This window comes from Brachyistius frenatus, unplaced genomic scaffold, assembly GCF_029030835.1.
Source record: "Brachyistius frenatus isolate BFR_SWC_R1_liver_20210118 unplaced genomic scaffold, ASM2903083v1 Contig_73, whole genome shotgun sequence".
NCBI classification, from domain to species: Eukaryota; Metazoa; Chordata; class Actinopteri; family Embiotocidae; genus Brachyistius; species Brachyistius frenatus.
The window spans coordinates 1380678-1395596 of NW_027210672.1; the positions used below are offsets into that span (position 1 = coordinate 1380678).

Consider the following 14919-nt stretch of genomic DNA (forward strand, 5'->3'; position numbering starts at 1 on the left):
ATCCTCATTCATGTTTTAAGATGCCACAAACTATATCCAGCCACAAAAGAAAGCCTGAAAAACCAGGTTTAGTCTAGCTGCTTTGGTGTGAACTGTCAGGTTTCATGATGTTGCAACTAGTTGCAGGTTTCAAATCTTCAATTTTTGGTCTAAACTGACTCGGAGCTTGAAATATTTGGGGAAAAAAAGGTATTTTTCTTTCTGATCAATTAAATGTGAAGCGTTTACTTACTCTTCTAACAGTTTACATGCTGCACTGTTTCCCAGCTTCCTGCCTCAGCCCACCAGTCTCCTGTTGAATCGGCCCCTCAGCCTGCCCGTCCTCTCCCGTCCTCTCCCGTCGTCCACCAGCCTGTAGTCATGCGTCTGCAGCCATTAATCCTCAGCTGGCCTCAGTCTTCCCTCCACAAGCTCTTTCTGCTCTCCTTCTCCATGTGGACTGCGCACTCCGGTTCCCGCTGACCTTCTCCTCTTACCTCGGATGCCCTCCACTCCACTAAGTGACTTTTAAATAAAGTTCCTTGTAACTTTCCCCCTGCATCATGCTCTGAGGTCCAGTCGGTATGAGACGCATTTGACCTCTGTAGGATTCCGTTAGCAATCTGATGTGAGTTTTTGAAGAGATGTCAGAGAGATGGCTGCTGAACCACTATTACATCTGACAGATGCTGCTCACTGACATTCAATCTAATATGTTGCTTTCTGTGTACCCGTCCCTCCAGCCTAAAAAAAACAACCTTTAACCCCTCTTGTTTCTATACCAGAAACCTATATTGCTTTCACCAGTAACATTTCCATTTTCTCACATCGCTCATCTACTTATCTGAATATAGATACGGTTATGGCTTTTCAATTTAGCTTGAATTTGTTGCTGCAATCGACCACGTTACAGCACAGATCTCTCAAGCACCAAATAGCTTTCAGTCAAAACAAGACAGAGGCTCTTATCCTCTGCACGACACTCTTCGTCCCTGTGCTGTCTATATCGGTGGACTAGCTGGCAGACGGCGGGGCTGAGTGTGTCCCGGCGGATTTACAATGTGGGATTAATCTTCATTCATGAAGTTTCCTCATTCATCTAAACGAAGCGCCCTTAAAGGACATTACCGCCGGAGTTCAGTCTGCTTTCTGTGCCAAGTGGGAAGTACTAAATATAGTGAGAAAATGCAATTTGCCCCGAAATGTAACCTGGTGTTTTGCTCTTAAATCAAGCACATTTAAGACTGTAATCAAACTTCGGATCCATCCGTCCGTTGTGTAGTCATGCTTGGGCAGACACGCACTCAGAATCAGCAATTAACCGAACGCGCGTCTCACCAAGCGGCAACCAACGGTGACGTCACCCGTTGGTTTGCGAACGGCCCATCTGAAACCCAGACTTCAGATTTTGGTCGTCTCCATCTTGCTGGTTCGGAGACACAGCAGACAAGCCCTGAAAAACATGGCTTTCTGAGGCTTATTTTTTTAATTAATGATGGGATTATTTTCAGATGGACTGCAAGAAAACTAATAAGAAGGAGTGACTTCAGTTAACAACACTGAAAATGACTTTGAATTTCACAAGAGAAGTTGAATTGGAGTCTATGGAGCAGGAGGCTTTTTGGAGCCGACGCCTAGTGGCACTCGGTGGTATTGCAGCTTATGGCACTTTCCGCATCAGCCTAATTCTTCAGACCCAAAGGCTACGTGCACTTTCATATAAAGTCTATGTGTTTTACACAAAAGTCCCGGATGAGATTCGAATCCAGAATCTTTTTACTGTGAGGCAAAAGTGCCAAACATTACACCACCATACTTCTCAAATATTAAATCTGCTTTGACAAAGAACAGAAATAAAATATTGATGCTGAAATACTTCTAAGAAGAACAAATATCCCTTGCTGGGAATTAAACAACGGTGTGTGCCTTATCCATTAGGCCCCCCAGAAGTAGAAGGAATTTAGTTTTTGTATTCCCACCACATTCACAGCCAGCAGGCACTCGTACATTTTGGTCTTTGTTCGAAACAAAAGAAAACCTGCCATATTTCAAGAATGAAATCAATCTCTTCGGGCCTGAGCAGGAGAGAGGTGACATTTTTCAGAATTTCTGATACCTGATGAGCATGTAAGCCTTTCAATAAAACCTCTAAATCACCATTGTGTTGTCAGGCTTTCTCTTGAGAAGAGATTTCTCTGAAAGAAAAGTATGTGGGGACATTAGTCAAACTAAAATGAAGAAACTCACAGTTGCAGAAAAACAAACGTAACATCTTAAACAGGGTTGATGCATTTTCTACCGGCAGTAATTTCAATTTTGCCTTCCATGAACATCCCACTCAAAAGTCGCTTTGTCACCGTTTTGATATGGATGCAACAAATACTTTATATAATATAAATTATGAGCCCAATACTGTTGTGTTGGTTTGCCTGGTTTTAAGCTTCGGGGGACAAATTCCAAGCCATACAAAAAAATTTTTTAAAAAGTTAATAAATGCTAATAGTTTCATCTTGCTTGTAGTTTATGGTACTTCTTTATTTGAACTGACTTGTTATGGTCTCATTTTCTTCCTGCATTCTGCTGCTTCACTGTAATATTTATATCTGCAGTGCTGCTGGTTTAACTGAAGATGAACAGTTCCTCCGCCACAATAATCAAATATTATTCAAACTGAACAAGGACATTTCCTTGATTTATGTCTTTTATTGATCTTGATTTGCAAATACTGTGTTCGTTTCTGGGCCAGATATCAAATCAGCAATGAGTCCTCAAACTAGTCACAAGTGTTAGATTTGAAAGGGTAAAATAAGCTGAGCTATTGTGTTTTGTGTATGCTAACTGCCTTAATGCCTTCAAAACATATTGTTTTAATTAAAAATCCAGGTTTAAACCAAAATTCGTAAAGTTTTAATTCCAAATAATTCCTTTTTTAATTCCAAATAAAATATTATAAATAAGAATAGGGGCTGGATTGAATCCTTCTAACAGAAATGCCTTTACAAACTTGTTTTTTCTTCTATTTTTTTTCGTGAGTCACGGCCTAATGCGGCTTTGTGTACATATCAGTGCCGTTCTGAGTCTCATAGAGATGTTAACAGAGTGCTGAGTTCAGTCCCAGCTGCTGCCTCTCATCTGTACTGCTTTAAGAAGGCTTTGGAAATAATTGCAGCCATGTGTGTGGACCTACGTTCTTAGCGTGTGTATATCCTTGGAGTGCTTGTGCAAGTGCTTTAAGTCTGATTTGCTCTCCTCTCGAGACTCCGTGGAGAAGGTGAATGTAATGGATAATGTAGCACTCCAAGGCTCGGCTGGTAATTACCTTGCTGAAATCGGCTACATAGGACTGCTGCTGACTGCAGTCTTTTTTTCTTGTTGTTCATTTAAAACAGCGAAATGCTCCGTGTCAAGGAGCACAAGAACTTCACTCGATACTTTATTTTAGAACTGCTTCTCGGGCAATGACTTCTCTTCTTGCATTTACGTGCACTGTGCCCTGAATCCTGAAAGCCCAATGTTGGTGTTTTTGAAACACTGCGGGGCAATTGGGAGATTTGGAAAACAAAATCAGGCAGTGCAATCTTAAGGTGACCCTACTTTGCTGTTCTTTGTCACACAGCGGCACAGCTCAAGGGACGGCTGAGTGGTTGGTTAACCGGCTGACCCGCTTTGACCCCAATGTAAAATGTCTCGACAACTTTCGAAAGAAGATGAAGCCTACTGAGTTTGGTGATTCAGCCCAGTATTACGGCAGAGCATGTACTAGACACGGCAGGACACTAAACGTAAAATGTGCTGTAGCTTTTCCTGCCGTTATCTAGGCTTGAGAAAAAACATGTTTTGTCTTCGTGGACGAGCATGTCTATCACATGCTTTTCAGGCAGGTAAATATAGGCGTGTCATGTTAATCATGCCGGAAGAAGAGGTTTGAATCAAGGAATTGTTTTTGGTTTATTTGTTTGTTCCTAACCCTAACCATGTGGGTTTGCACATGGTTTCATTTTCCTAAAAAGCGCTGCAGCTCAGTATCACAGCGAATCGTGTAATAGACACGCCAGTCCACCGAAGGGAAAAGCATGTTATTCTCACGCCTGGACAACAGCAGCCGTAGCTACCACACATTTCGCTTTAGTGGACAGGCGTGTCTATTACACGCTTTGCCGTGATACTGGGTTTGGTGATTCACTGACTCTTATCCTCTAGTGCTATCAGCTGGTCAAAGTTTTCACTTATCCAATGAAATAGCTCAACATGCACTGGTTGGATTGGCATCAAATATGGCACAAACATTCATGGACCCCAAAGGATTCATCTTAATGACTTTTTCTATGCTGATTTTTTTTTTTTTCTCCAGCACCAACACAAGGTCGACAATGGTAGTTTGGGGTAAAATGTCTTGACAACTAGTGGACATATTACCAACTTGATACAGGATGAAGAGTAGGTCTGCGACTAACAAATATTTTCATGATCAATTGATCTGTTGGTTACGTTCTCTATTGATCACTGAGTTCTTTGGTCTTTAAAATGTCTGAAAATGGTGAAAAATATTGACCAGTGTTTCGCTAACAGAAAAGGTGTTGCCTAAAATGACTGGTGTTGTCCCGAGCAACAGGACAACCAAAAAAATTATTCAGTTTGTTGTCATCGAGGACGAAAGGAACCAGAAAATGTTCACCGAGTCAATCACGCTAAAGTCGAAGCGCCCGTGCAACTTCAGTATTCTGTTTTGCCTGTTGGATGGTTTGAAGCTATGAATAATTAGCGAACAGAACAGTATTATACAGTAATAGAGGATCATGCTGACTTGGGTCAGTGTGATTGAGAACCACTGATCAATAGAGTCCGTTTGATTCTGCCAACTCTAAAGCTTGGGTCATTTGGACGATTCTCAAACATACTTTGTGAGCGTGTGAGCATGTTAAGATTTTTCCCCCGGTGGATTTTCTTCACACCATATTCAGCTCAATGTTTCCTCGTGTTTTATCTGCCATCTCGCCAACGTCAGCTTCTTTTCATCGCCCCCTTTTGATTCCACTTCAATTTATTTACCTCTTGTCTGAATCGCTGCTCACTGGAGTTACTAAACTAAACAGGAGCTGCTCTGAGAGGCAGAAACATGTAGGTGGAAATCTAATTAAAAAAAAAATCAAGTGGGCAGATCTGTTTAGAGAACAAGTTTGACACAAAGTGGACTCAAAAAGCTTGTAGAAGATAACAGAAATCATGAAGGAGTACTGTACACTTCCTGCTTCGACTGACACTTATCGCCCATCGACCTAAATCTCAATTCAAATGCGGGGATGCAAATTTAAGTTTCCACTAGATGATAAAGGTTACTAACAGATTATGTTTACCTGCATTCTGTCTGCAGTTGACCTGTTTTGGCTTTGTACAAAACGCCAATGATTCCACTTTGGTTCACGTCATTCCAACAGTGCTGTATTTAACTTTGTAATAACAGTATTTTATTTCGCTAACAGGACTTATACTGACCTTTTAGGTGGTATTACTAATAAAAGATTTGTTAGTATTGCTTAAAGTCAGAACCAAAAGGCTTATAGAAATGAAGGTGCTGAAATGAAGCTCAGACGTGATGTGTACCGTTTCTTAGAAATATAACTAATGATGCACATAGTCTCTATAAGTGTATGAACTTTGGAATGATTGAAGGGCAATATATTTTAATATCAATTTGCAATGCTTGTAACACCACCAAAGCTTAAAATCAAGGCTACATTTATTTTTATTAGAGTGGGCTTTCATAGCTCAATTTAAATCAATATGCTCTGCTGAACTTTTATTGCACGAACATTCACATTCATTGTTAGTTTCTTTCATTACAGATTCATTGTTTAATCATGTTTTGATCATGTTTTTAATCTGTATTTTTCATATCTTTTTAGATTTAGAAATTTGTAATGTATTCTTTGATGCAATTTTATCTTAAATTTGGTACGTATTCTCTTGTAAAGCACTTTGGGTGGCCGCTGTTTACAAAAGTTGCTCTGTACATAAACTTGCTTTGCCTTGACTAAAAATCATAGTACCAAAGTATCGCGACAGTATAAAATCTGAAAATAATCGGATCGTTCCAGTCCTACAATAGCATATTAAAGATGACAACATGTAGACTATGTAGTGCCTTATGGTCCTTCATACCCTTAATGTTAACCAGAACAGAACACTCTCTTCTCCGTGTCATTTCTGAAGTGCCAAACTCCTCCATCATTATTTACTGCTTGTTATAGCAAGCTTAGACATGCCATCAGCGTGACATCTTGCTTAGGCCTCCGGAAAATATCCGACTGACGCTCTGGTCTGACTCTTGGACTGCTCAAACAACTTAAACCTCTCCGGCCGTCGAGCCCAGGACAAAGAAATGTGATCCACCCGATAAAAAGGAGACTTGGCTCAGCTAATTGCACTTTTCCAATGAATATGAAAGAGATGATGCCTGGGATGGATATAATTTGTTTTCCATTCAAGGGGCTACTCTGACTGACAGTCGTCTGGAAAATGAGACACGGGGGATGCTGCTGTTGTCGTGGCAACCTTCCCAGAGCAGAAATGACGGCCATTTGGATCATAGCCGGCATGCAGGAGGTGGATTACGCACCAGCTGTTTGTAACATTGCATGACTTATAGCCAGTACGACATCAAGGTTGTGCGAATGCACGGCTTTTGTCTCACTTCTCTTCTTCACTGTTTTATGTCATCGGGCTCCAAATAAATGTCTCTTGTGTTTTTTGTGTGCGCGTCTGCCTGATGTTGTCATCTCCATGTTGGCCCTGCAGTGATGGAATTAGCGGGAGTTCCACGTCACCTTTTGGCAAGAGGAGGAATATATAATGCCCCAAAATAGGCAGAGGGGACACAAGCCAGTGACTTACTGAAAGCACTTTGTGTTCGATCGCACTTCGCCAGGTTAAAAAAAAAAAGACACACAATCTTTAGATAATTCACACGTCCTCGCACACTTCTGAAACAGCCTTGTATAATTTCGTACCCTGGGAAAAAAACACCTGTGTGTTGTTTCCAATTTGTTCTGCAACAGACTACATCCTGGAGAGGAGGAACATATTTCACTATCGACGTGACCGATTAGCCGAGGTGGAAAGAAACAGGATGCTCATGCTTACATTAGGTAAATAGCCAAATACAAAACAATAGTTTAGGCTGGACTGCAACAGCGGGGTGGAGCTATACAGAGTGTCTGTCACTGAGAGAGATCAAAGTTTCACCGCAGTTCGACTGAACACTGCGACTTTTCAAATTAAAAGTAATTCAGCTTCACGCAGGGTTCAGCCATATATTAGGTTTTGACTTACCCAATCGAAGGAGTTAAATCTTAGATTAAAACGCTTTATTTGACACTTTTTAAACCAGTTTGGCCACACAAGAGGAACATCTGTGTAAAGTGTAGATACAGAAAGAAGCTTATTCAGCTGGTTTGGGTGGAGCTCAGCTATGTGAGTAAATGTTACTAAACATGAGTAGCCCTTGGACACTTTTATTTTGTCAGAGTAGCTCTCGGAGGAAAAAAAAAAAAAAGGTTGGAGAGTTGGAGACCCCTGCAGAATAGAGTATATAAAGGATATGGTGTTTTAATGACTAACTACTGAATTGCAAAAAACACATGAAGACTAGCTCATCTAGAAGTTCTTATTTGTTGGTATTTCATAAAGAGTTCAGCAAATTTAGGTTGCAAAAGCAAAATATCTGCCTCATTAGCGACAAAAATGTTTCTCTATATTTAAATATTCATGACTAAATATGCAACAAAGTATAAAGTTCATATTAAAAAAACCATTCTTATTAATGTTAACATTAGCATTCAAAAGCTCCGCCTTATCAGGATTATGTGGGTTTGATCTGTTTGTAAGTGACAGAGACCTCGAAGCAACAACCCACTACCAATTGTCACATCTGAATCTAAATCCTGATGCGGATGTGTAAAATATCATTTTCCAGCTCAGAAATCTCTGATTTGGAAAAAAAAGTTCAAACTTTTACAGAAAATATCCAATCTGCTAACTCATACTAAGAAATAGATTGTGAAAATCCAATTTCAGAACCTTCAAATGGTCGCTTCAGCATTTGCATGGTGTCTCTACCCGAGTACGTTGAAAGTAAATGACATTTTTTTTTTTTTTTTTTTTTGTGAGTCTCACTACACTGAGAAATATTCAACTGCAACCTCCAAACATTTGTGTTCCCATTAGTCCGGATAATCTACAAACCATGCTGCCAACATTTTTCTCGGAACAAATTTTCCTCATGCAAATAAGTCTCCATGATAACAAGTTACTGGTGATGAAGATTTTACATCTGCAAATATGATTAACATACTAATACGAGTCTTTTTTATCTTGGAAGTTAATTACATTTCGGAAAAGGATCTAAAGGAGTATTGCAACATTTTGAGAAGCACATTTATTCACCATAAACTCGATGACACGAGCGTGCTGAAAATGAAACTATAAGCCAGCAGCTTAATTCAGTAAAGGAAGAAAGTGAAAAAAAAACTTGAAGGAAATGGAACCCTCAAAACCTTTTATGTCACTGATCATATGTACTTCTTAAACGCAGGTAATAAATAACTATCAGCCTCCAGCTGTCATGCCTTACCGTGTATCTGACAATCACCACAGAAAGCTCCTCTCAGCCTCTATATCATTATGTAGGGGCCGCCGAATTAGTAAATAATGCTAATTTCTCCTCTTGGGGTAATCAGTGTAATTGCTCTCTTGAAGTTAACAATGCTATTTTTGAAGCAGAGAGAGGAGGACTGGTGGGAGAGAGCCGTGGAGTGGAGTGGAAGTATGTAGGATGCCGAGAGAAGACAAGAGGGGAGCTATTTGTGTGGGATAGCTGCACAAGAGGTTGCTCTTCTCTGTGTCATTTTGTGCTAACAGCTGAATTAGACTGAATAAAAGCTGCTGGAAAATGTGGAAAATGACCGTGTTTCTTCAGCTCGGTGGCGTTTTTTTTTAACTCCGGAGGCAGGCGGGGTGACTAAGATGGTGTTCTGATGCGATTGTGATGCATTTATGCACCGGCAAATTCCAGTGGAAAGTCCAGTGCTAAAAGGCAACTGTGTCACGGGTTGCTCAGGGGCAAAGCAAAAAAAAAAAAAATAAATAATTTAAAAAAATTAATTAAAAAAAAAAAAATCACCTTTCTATGAATTTAGAAAAAGATGGTGGTGGCAGGAAAGTACCAGGACAGAGTTTAAAGGAGCGGCGTGTAGTATTTAATGGCATCTAGTGGTGATGTTGCAGATTACAACCCACTGAAGCCTGTGGAGGAATCTTAAGAGGCCACAAAACTCGAAACGGGAAAAGACCCCCCACCCCCCCACCCCCCAGAGGCAGCGTTCGGTTCGAGTCTTTTGGGCTGCTTGGAGAGACACGACGGCGCAACATGGTACGCCCCGCGGAAGACGACCTGTTGCCAATGCAGATACTGTTTCTGCTAATATATCGTCCTGCGTCAGACTCACCGGCCCTTTAAACGAGACGGTGCATTCAGCGGCCCCTCCAGGACAACGCGATCTCGCGGTCGCAATAATTAACGCGAATTTTGGTAAATTCCTGCCATTTGTCCGCAAAAAAATGTCGTTAGCAGAAGCTGCGCTGAAAGTATTACGGCATAAAGACAATCTTTTCAGACAAAACTCGCTTCATTAACACAAATAACTCCTCATTTACAGTCAGTACGGCTCTCCTCCTCTCGCATCCTCACCAAAACAAACTCTGGCCATCACGATACAATTTTCTAATGAATTGCTCATCATCAATGGGAGTGATGACGTACTAGTGTATGCTACAGAAAATGTATACGCACGTCAAGTTGTAAGAGACTGCCCTTTCTTTTTGTGAATACAGTAGGCCTGTGTTGAATTAACATTAATTAAAGAGCATCTAAAGTTCTTATTTTGACAGCTGATGTAGTCGTTGTTTCTACATTACAGTCACAAACTGTCTGTTCTGTAATGCTGCGTCACTTTCACGATACATTTTTGAAACTTTTAGCCCCGTGGTTCTCCAAATTCAATCAATAAATCAAATAGAGATTAGAACTCAAACATTTCTGTGACGTGTAGCACGATCATTATCACAGGAAGCGATTACATATGTATTCCTTTATCAGGCATCGCTTCAAAAAGGAATAAATAAAAATTTTTTAAAAAAATCAAAGGTTTCTTTCTGAACTTGCAACATTTCATAATTCCCGCAATTTTACGCATAAAAATCACTTAAAACTCTGCGAATTACATTGCAATTTTTGAGAACCCCCTCCCACCCGCAAAATCAAGCATTTCTGATCGCAGCAATCACACAAAAACTCAGCGAGTTAGGGTCGAGCCCACATTAGACAGGGGGATAGCGTGCAAAACAGAGCAGAAGACATGACTGCAGGAGAAAGGAGGAGAAAAAAATAAATAATAATTCAGCATGTGTCACTAGTGTCACGTCTTCTTATCTTCATGTCTTTTGATGCCCCTTCGGTTTTCATTGACTTTTATCATCTGGCCAAAGGTTTTTATTTGGCACGTGACACAATTGAACCCAGTCAGGACATGTCCTGTGTCCTGCCAAAGCCTTATTCTACCCTTCTTGAAATTAGATTTTTAAGGATCCCCCGTTGAAGAAAACACCTTGCCCGGCTCATTGTTTGACCGTTATCGGCTTTCTGAAGCATTTGAAGGGGTCCCTGTAGCCGGTTTAGAGTGCGGCGCAAAATTCGATGTACGTTCTCTGAGGAAATCCATGATAAAATCGTAAATTTGAACATGCCAGTGGTCACGAAAAGGCACGCGACACACTCGAGCAACTTTAACCTTGAACAGCGAGGGGCGTTTTCCCCGAGCACGGCGTATTTTTTTAAATGGCTGTTAATGGGAGCGCTAACAGGCGCTACCTTGCTACGCACGTCCTCACTCACCAACTGCTCTCGCAGTCATTGGAATCCATCATGTCAGGTATCACAAGGGTTGACGAGGATGGAGGAGGTTTGAGGAAGGACGAATAGAACTGGGAACAAAACCGCTGGCTTTTACAACACTGACTGCAGAAGCTGTACGGTTCACTTGACATTCACCTATCCCGAAGTTTTTACCGCGGGAATAACTTTTGTCGGATGTCCTACCGTAGACCCGCGCTAGACTTCTCCCTAAATTCATGTTGATTTTTCAGCCGAGCATTGAATGCTGCGAATCCCCTGTTCCACCTCATCCCCGCAGCCCTCCGCAGTAACTGTTAGAGTCAGGTTCACCGAAGCATCCCACGGCGGAGACCGTGATTCACCGGACCAGCCGACGCTTCGCCGCTCTTAATCTATTCTTCTCCCGAAGTGGCCGACGCAGCATCGCGTTCACGCTCTTTGGTCCGATCCTCCTCACCGTATGAGACGAGTTGTGTATTTGTAAGACGGAAACTTGCGAGTTGATTTTTGTATGTTTGTTTGTTTGTTTGTTTGTTTGTTTTGTGGCCAATCTTAAACTTTCCCACGAGGCCTTGGGTTTTGAACATCCTTCGGAGCTCTTGAAAACCACGATCCTTTGCTCACTGTTCTACGGAACGGTGCGTCGATTTCATGGCTAAAGCCGTGAAACAGGCGGGCATCGCGCTCCCCGGCCGAGAAAAAAAAGACGGGAGCCGGAAATTGAGCGAGCGCAAAGGACAACAAATGTAAAGGTAGAACACAAAGGAGAAAGTCACGGGGTTAAAGGGGGAAGCGCGAGGAGGGATGAGCTCTGGAGGGTTTAGTCTGAGTTGCAGCTTAAATGAATGTAATTATGTGCTGGTAATGGGCCTGCTCTGGCCGCACTTCCAGGCTAATTCAGTTAGACAACGAGAGGAGGACACGCGTGTGAAAGCACCACGGGTTAGAGAGATGTGCGTGCACATGTTTGAGGGAATGTTTTCGCCCGCGTCATTGAGAGTGAAAAAAGGTGAGGCCGAGTGGGTGCCACCGGCGTCCGGGTCGGGGATTTGTATGAGCGGTGGGTGACTGAAGCAGGCCCGGAGAGGACATAAAGGGATAAAAGGGATTTTCTGTAGCTGGGGAGAGAGAGAGAGAGAGAGAGAGAGAGAGAGAGAGAAAACTGGGAGTGAACGGGGAGAAGAAAAGATGAGAAAATGGGTGGAAATTGAGGGACAACGCATAACGGGGGAGAAAGAGTGATACTAGATCGCTACTGCGCTCCTTCAGATTTCTCCCTCCCTCCCTGAAACATCCAATCAAGCTCGTACCGCTCACCTGATTGCTGTCAATGGACTCCAATTACAATTAACCTCAAGTAACCGGAGTGTGAGGCTTCCGCGGAGTTCAGGCCGAGGTGAGAGTACACGCACAAGCAGAGGTGTGCGTGTCGATTCGGCATATTTATGGTGGCCTATACAAAGTGTATGGAAACGCTCAGGTCTCACCAAATATCGACCACCGACCGGCTGGCACTGCAGGGAATAGTCAAAACTTGTGTCGATCAAACAGTTTCTGTGGCACCACAAGCTGTGACCCGTGTGTTCTATCGCGTGGCATTGAATTGCTATTATAAGCGAGCAATAATAAAGTAAACTGCTCCCGATACCGACGCAAAACTTGGTATGATCAGTAGTTGAAACCGACGACGACTCCGACTGATGATTTGACTCGTCAACGTTCAGCGAGAGAGATTTAAAGTGTCGCCTTTAGTAAATAGATTTCTGGGTGTAACAATTCCAGGTTTGAAAAGTGAAGCCAATGTGGAATGTGTCCTAATGTGCAATACCACTCAGAGCCATTAGGGGCTGGCTGTCAAATTTTTTTTGTAAAAAAATACACCAATAGAATCCCATTCAAAAAGCGTCAACTTCTCTCGTGAAAGTTTTTTTTTTTTTTTTTTTTTTCTACAAGTCATTATGGAGTCATGAAATATATTCCTCCCTTCTGATCAGTGTTTTGATGGTCTTTCTGAAAATAATTCCATCATTAATCAAATATGAGACCTCAAAGAGAGGTACGTGTGGGGGGGGGGGGCGTGTCTGGTTTGATTGACATGGGGTGCTCCACCCCTCTCTCCTCCCCAGCTCGTGCAAATATGGTCACTTCTTCCTCCAAAAAAAATAAAAAAAATAAAAAATAAACAAGGCAAGAGCGGAACTGCTACATTCGATGCCTTAAAATGGCCGTTCGTAAAGCAACGCGTGACGCCACGACAAGTTGTGCCTTTACCCACACGCCCAGGTAAAAGTTACATTTAACGTAGAAGCTTTTGACAGTTTGGGTGAACTTCTGACTGCCAAAATGCAACGAAGCAGAGCGACATCTGGTCCCCGGCGTACCCGTCCAGCGGAGACAGAGGACCGCCTGCGGCGAGGCCCTTCGATCCCAGTCGGCCCCGTTTATCACTAGAATCCCATACGTGACAAACTGTGTCTGATAAATGTGTTAACAAGTCAGAAATGATGGCCGCCACACAATAAATCGATTTGAATTCAAATCGAAAAATAAGAACATAAGCTTTGTTGTAGTCCCTCATCTTCCAAGTGAAATTGTAAATCACAAACTGCGAGAGTCGGTCTTTAATCAAGCAACACCCACGCAAGTGTTGAAAAGGAGATTAGAACTGCATTCAATTTCAGGGCTCATCCATATTCATATGGACGATTTTATTTTGACATAATAATAACACACACACCGACAAAATCTATACGCAAATACACACATTTGCAAATAGAAAAACTACAATTTGCGCCCGCGCGCGCGCGCACACACACACACACACGCACACACACACACACACACATACAGCCTGGAGCCAAACTGAATACCAATCATAGCATGTGCCCAGTGGAGGCAAAACAATCATTAAAGGTTCAAGATTGATAAGCACAAACAGAGACACACACACACACACACACACACACACGGTGGTCATTGTTCTGTGCTTTCGGAGAGGCACCGCACAAAGAAACGGGTGGATAGTTTCTTGAAAAACAACTGGAAAATCTACACTCTCAGACGCTTTTAGCCAAATGGAAACATCGCACACATGAATTCAAGCAGTCTAAACATAGACGACACGGGCGGGCAGGGGGGATCAGCTCAGAGCAGACAGTGACACCTCGTATGGCGGCCCTTCGACACGGGGTTCTGCCTGTACACCTAATGGGAGCCGGTGTGTGTGTGTGTGTGTGTGTGTGTGTGTGTGTGTGTGTGTGTGTGTGTGTGTGTGTGTGTGTGTGTGTGTGTGTGTGTGTGTGTGTGTGTGTGTGTGTGTGAAAAGTGTGAGGGGAAAGAAACAGAGCCGCTCGTCTTCACTGTTTTGACAGTTTGAACAAGAAAAAAAAGACTTCTTTCAACTTTTGGTTGGTTAAAAAGTGAGAAGTACCAAAAAGAAAAAGAAGAAATATGACAATGTACCAGAGAATTTTGCTAAGGAAACACCTCTGACTGTTTTTACTATAAAAAAGGGGGAAAAAAAAAAAAAGGAAAGACAATTAAGAAATACATCCCGATTAAAGTTTAATTTCATCTTAAAATCTCTGAAGCTGTGTGAAGTGAAACTTTTTCCGAGCCTTTCAGCCACCTCTCTGTCAGTTTCATTATTTAAAGCTTGAACGTAACATTTAAGCTTTGCTGCTTAAGCATAAAAATAACTAATGCATAACTCCTATGGCTGACAGTTTGTTTATGGTGTTTGACGAAGACAGCAAGACACAGCTCTGCACTTTAGTCGTCTTGGATATTAAATCGAAAGGCATTCAAAATGTAATGCTATTTTTCGAGAGGCTGTTTTATCAGAAGAAGGAGGGTAAACATGTGAGTCGGAACAAAAAATAAATAACTGCTCTGCGTGAATGATTTCTGGTTTTAATTCCCTGAGTGGGTGCGTGATCAACATAACTAGCAGGCAGATGTATGACTGAGATTCACTGAGTTATTATTAATTC

The 14919-nt window shown here is 42.0% G+C and overlaps 1 protein-coding gene and 1 long non-coding RNA gene across 2 annotated transcripts in view; one reads left to right on the forward strand and one right to left on the reverse strand.

The window, feature by feature from the left end:
* Positions 1-334, reverse strand: part of htr2cl1 (5-hydroxytryptamine (serotonin) receptor 2C, G protein-coupled-like 1) — a 164424-nt gene extending 164090 nt beyond the window's left edge. Inside the window, exon 1 of the mRNA XM_069708053.1 lies at positions 233-334. The gene's annotated coding sequence lies outside the window, so the exon portion shown is untranslated. The remainder of the gene's footprint in view (positions 1-232) is intronic.
* LOC138626427 (uncharacterized) overlaps positions 1-14919 on the forward strand; it is a 246553-nt gene that overhangs the window by 212598 nt on the left and 19036 nt on the right. The window lies entirely within an intron of this gene.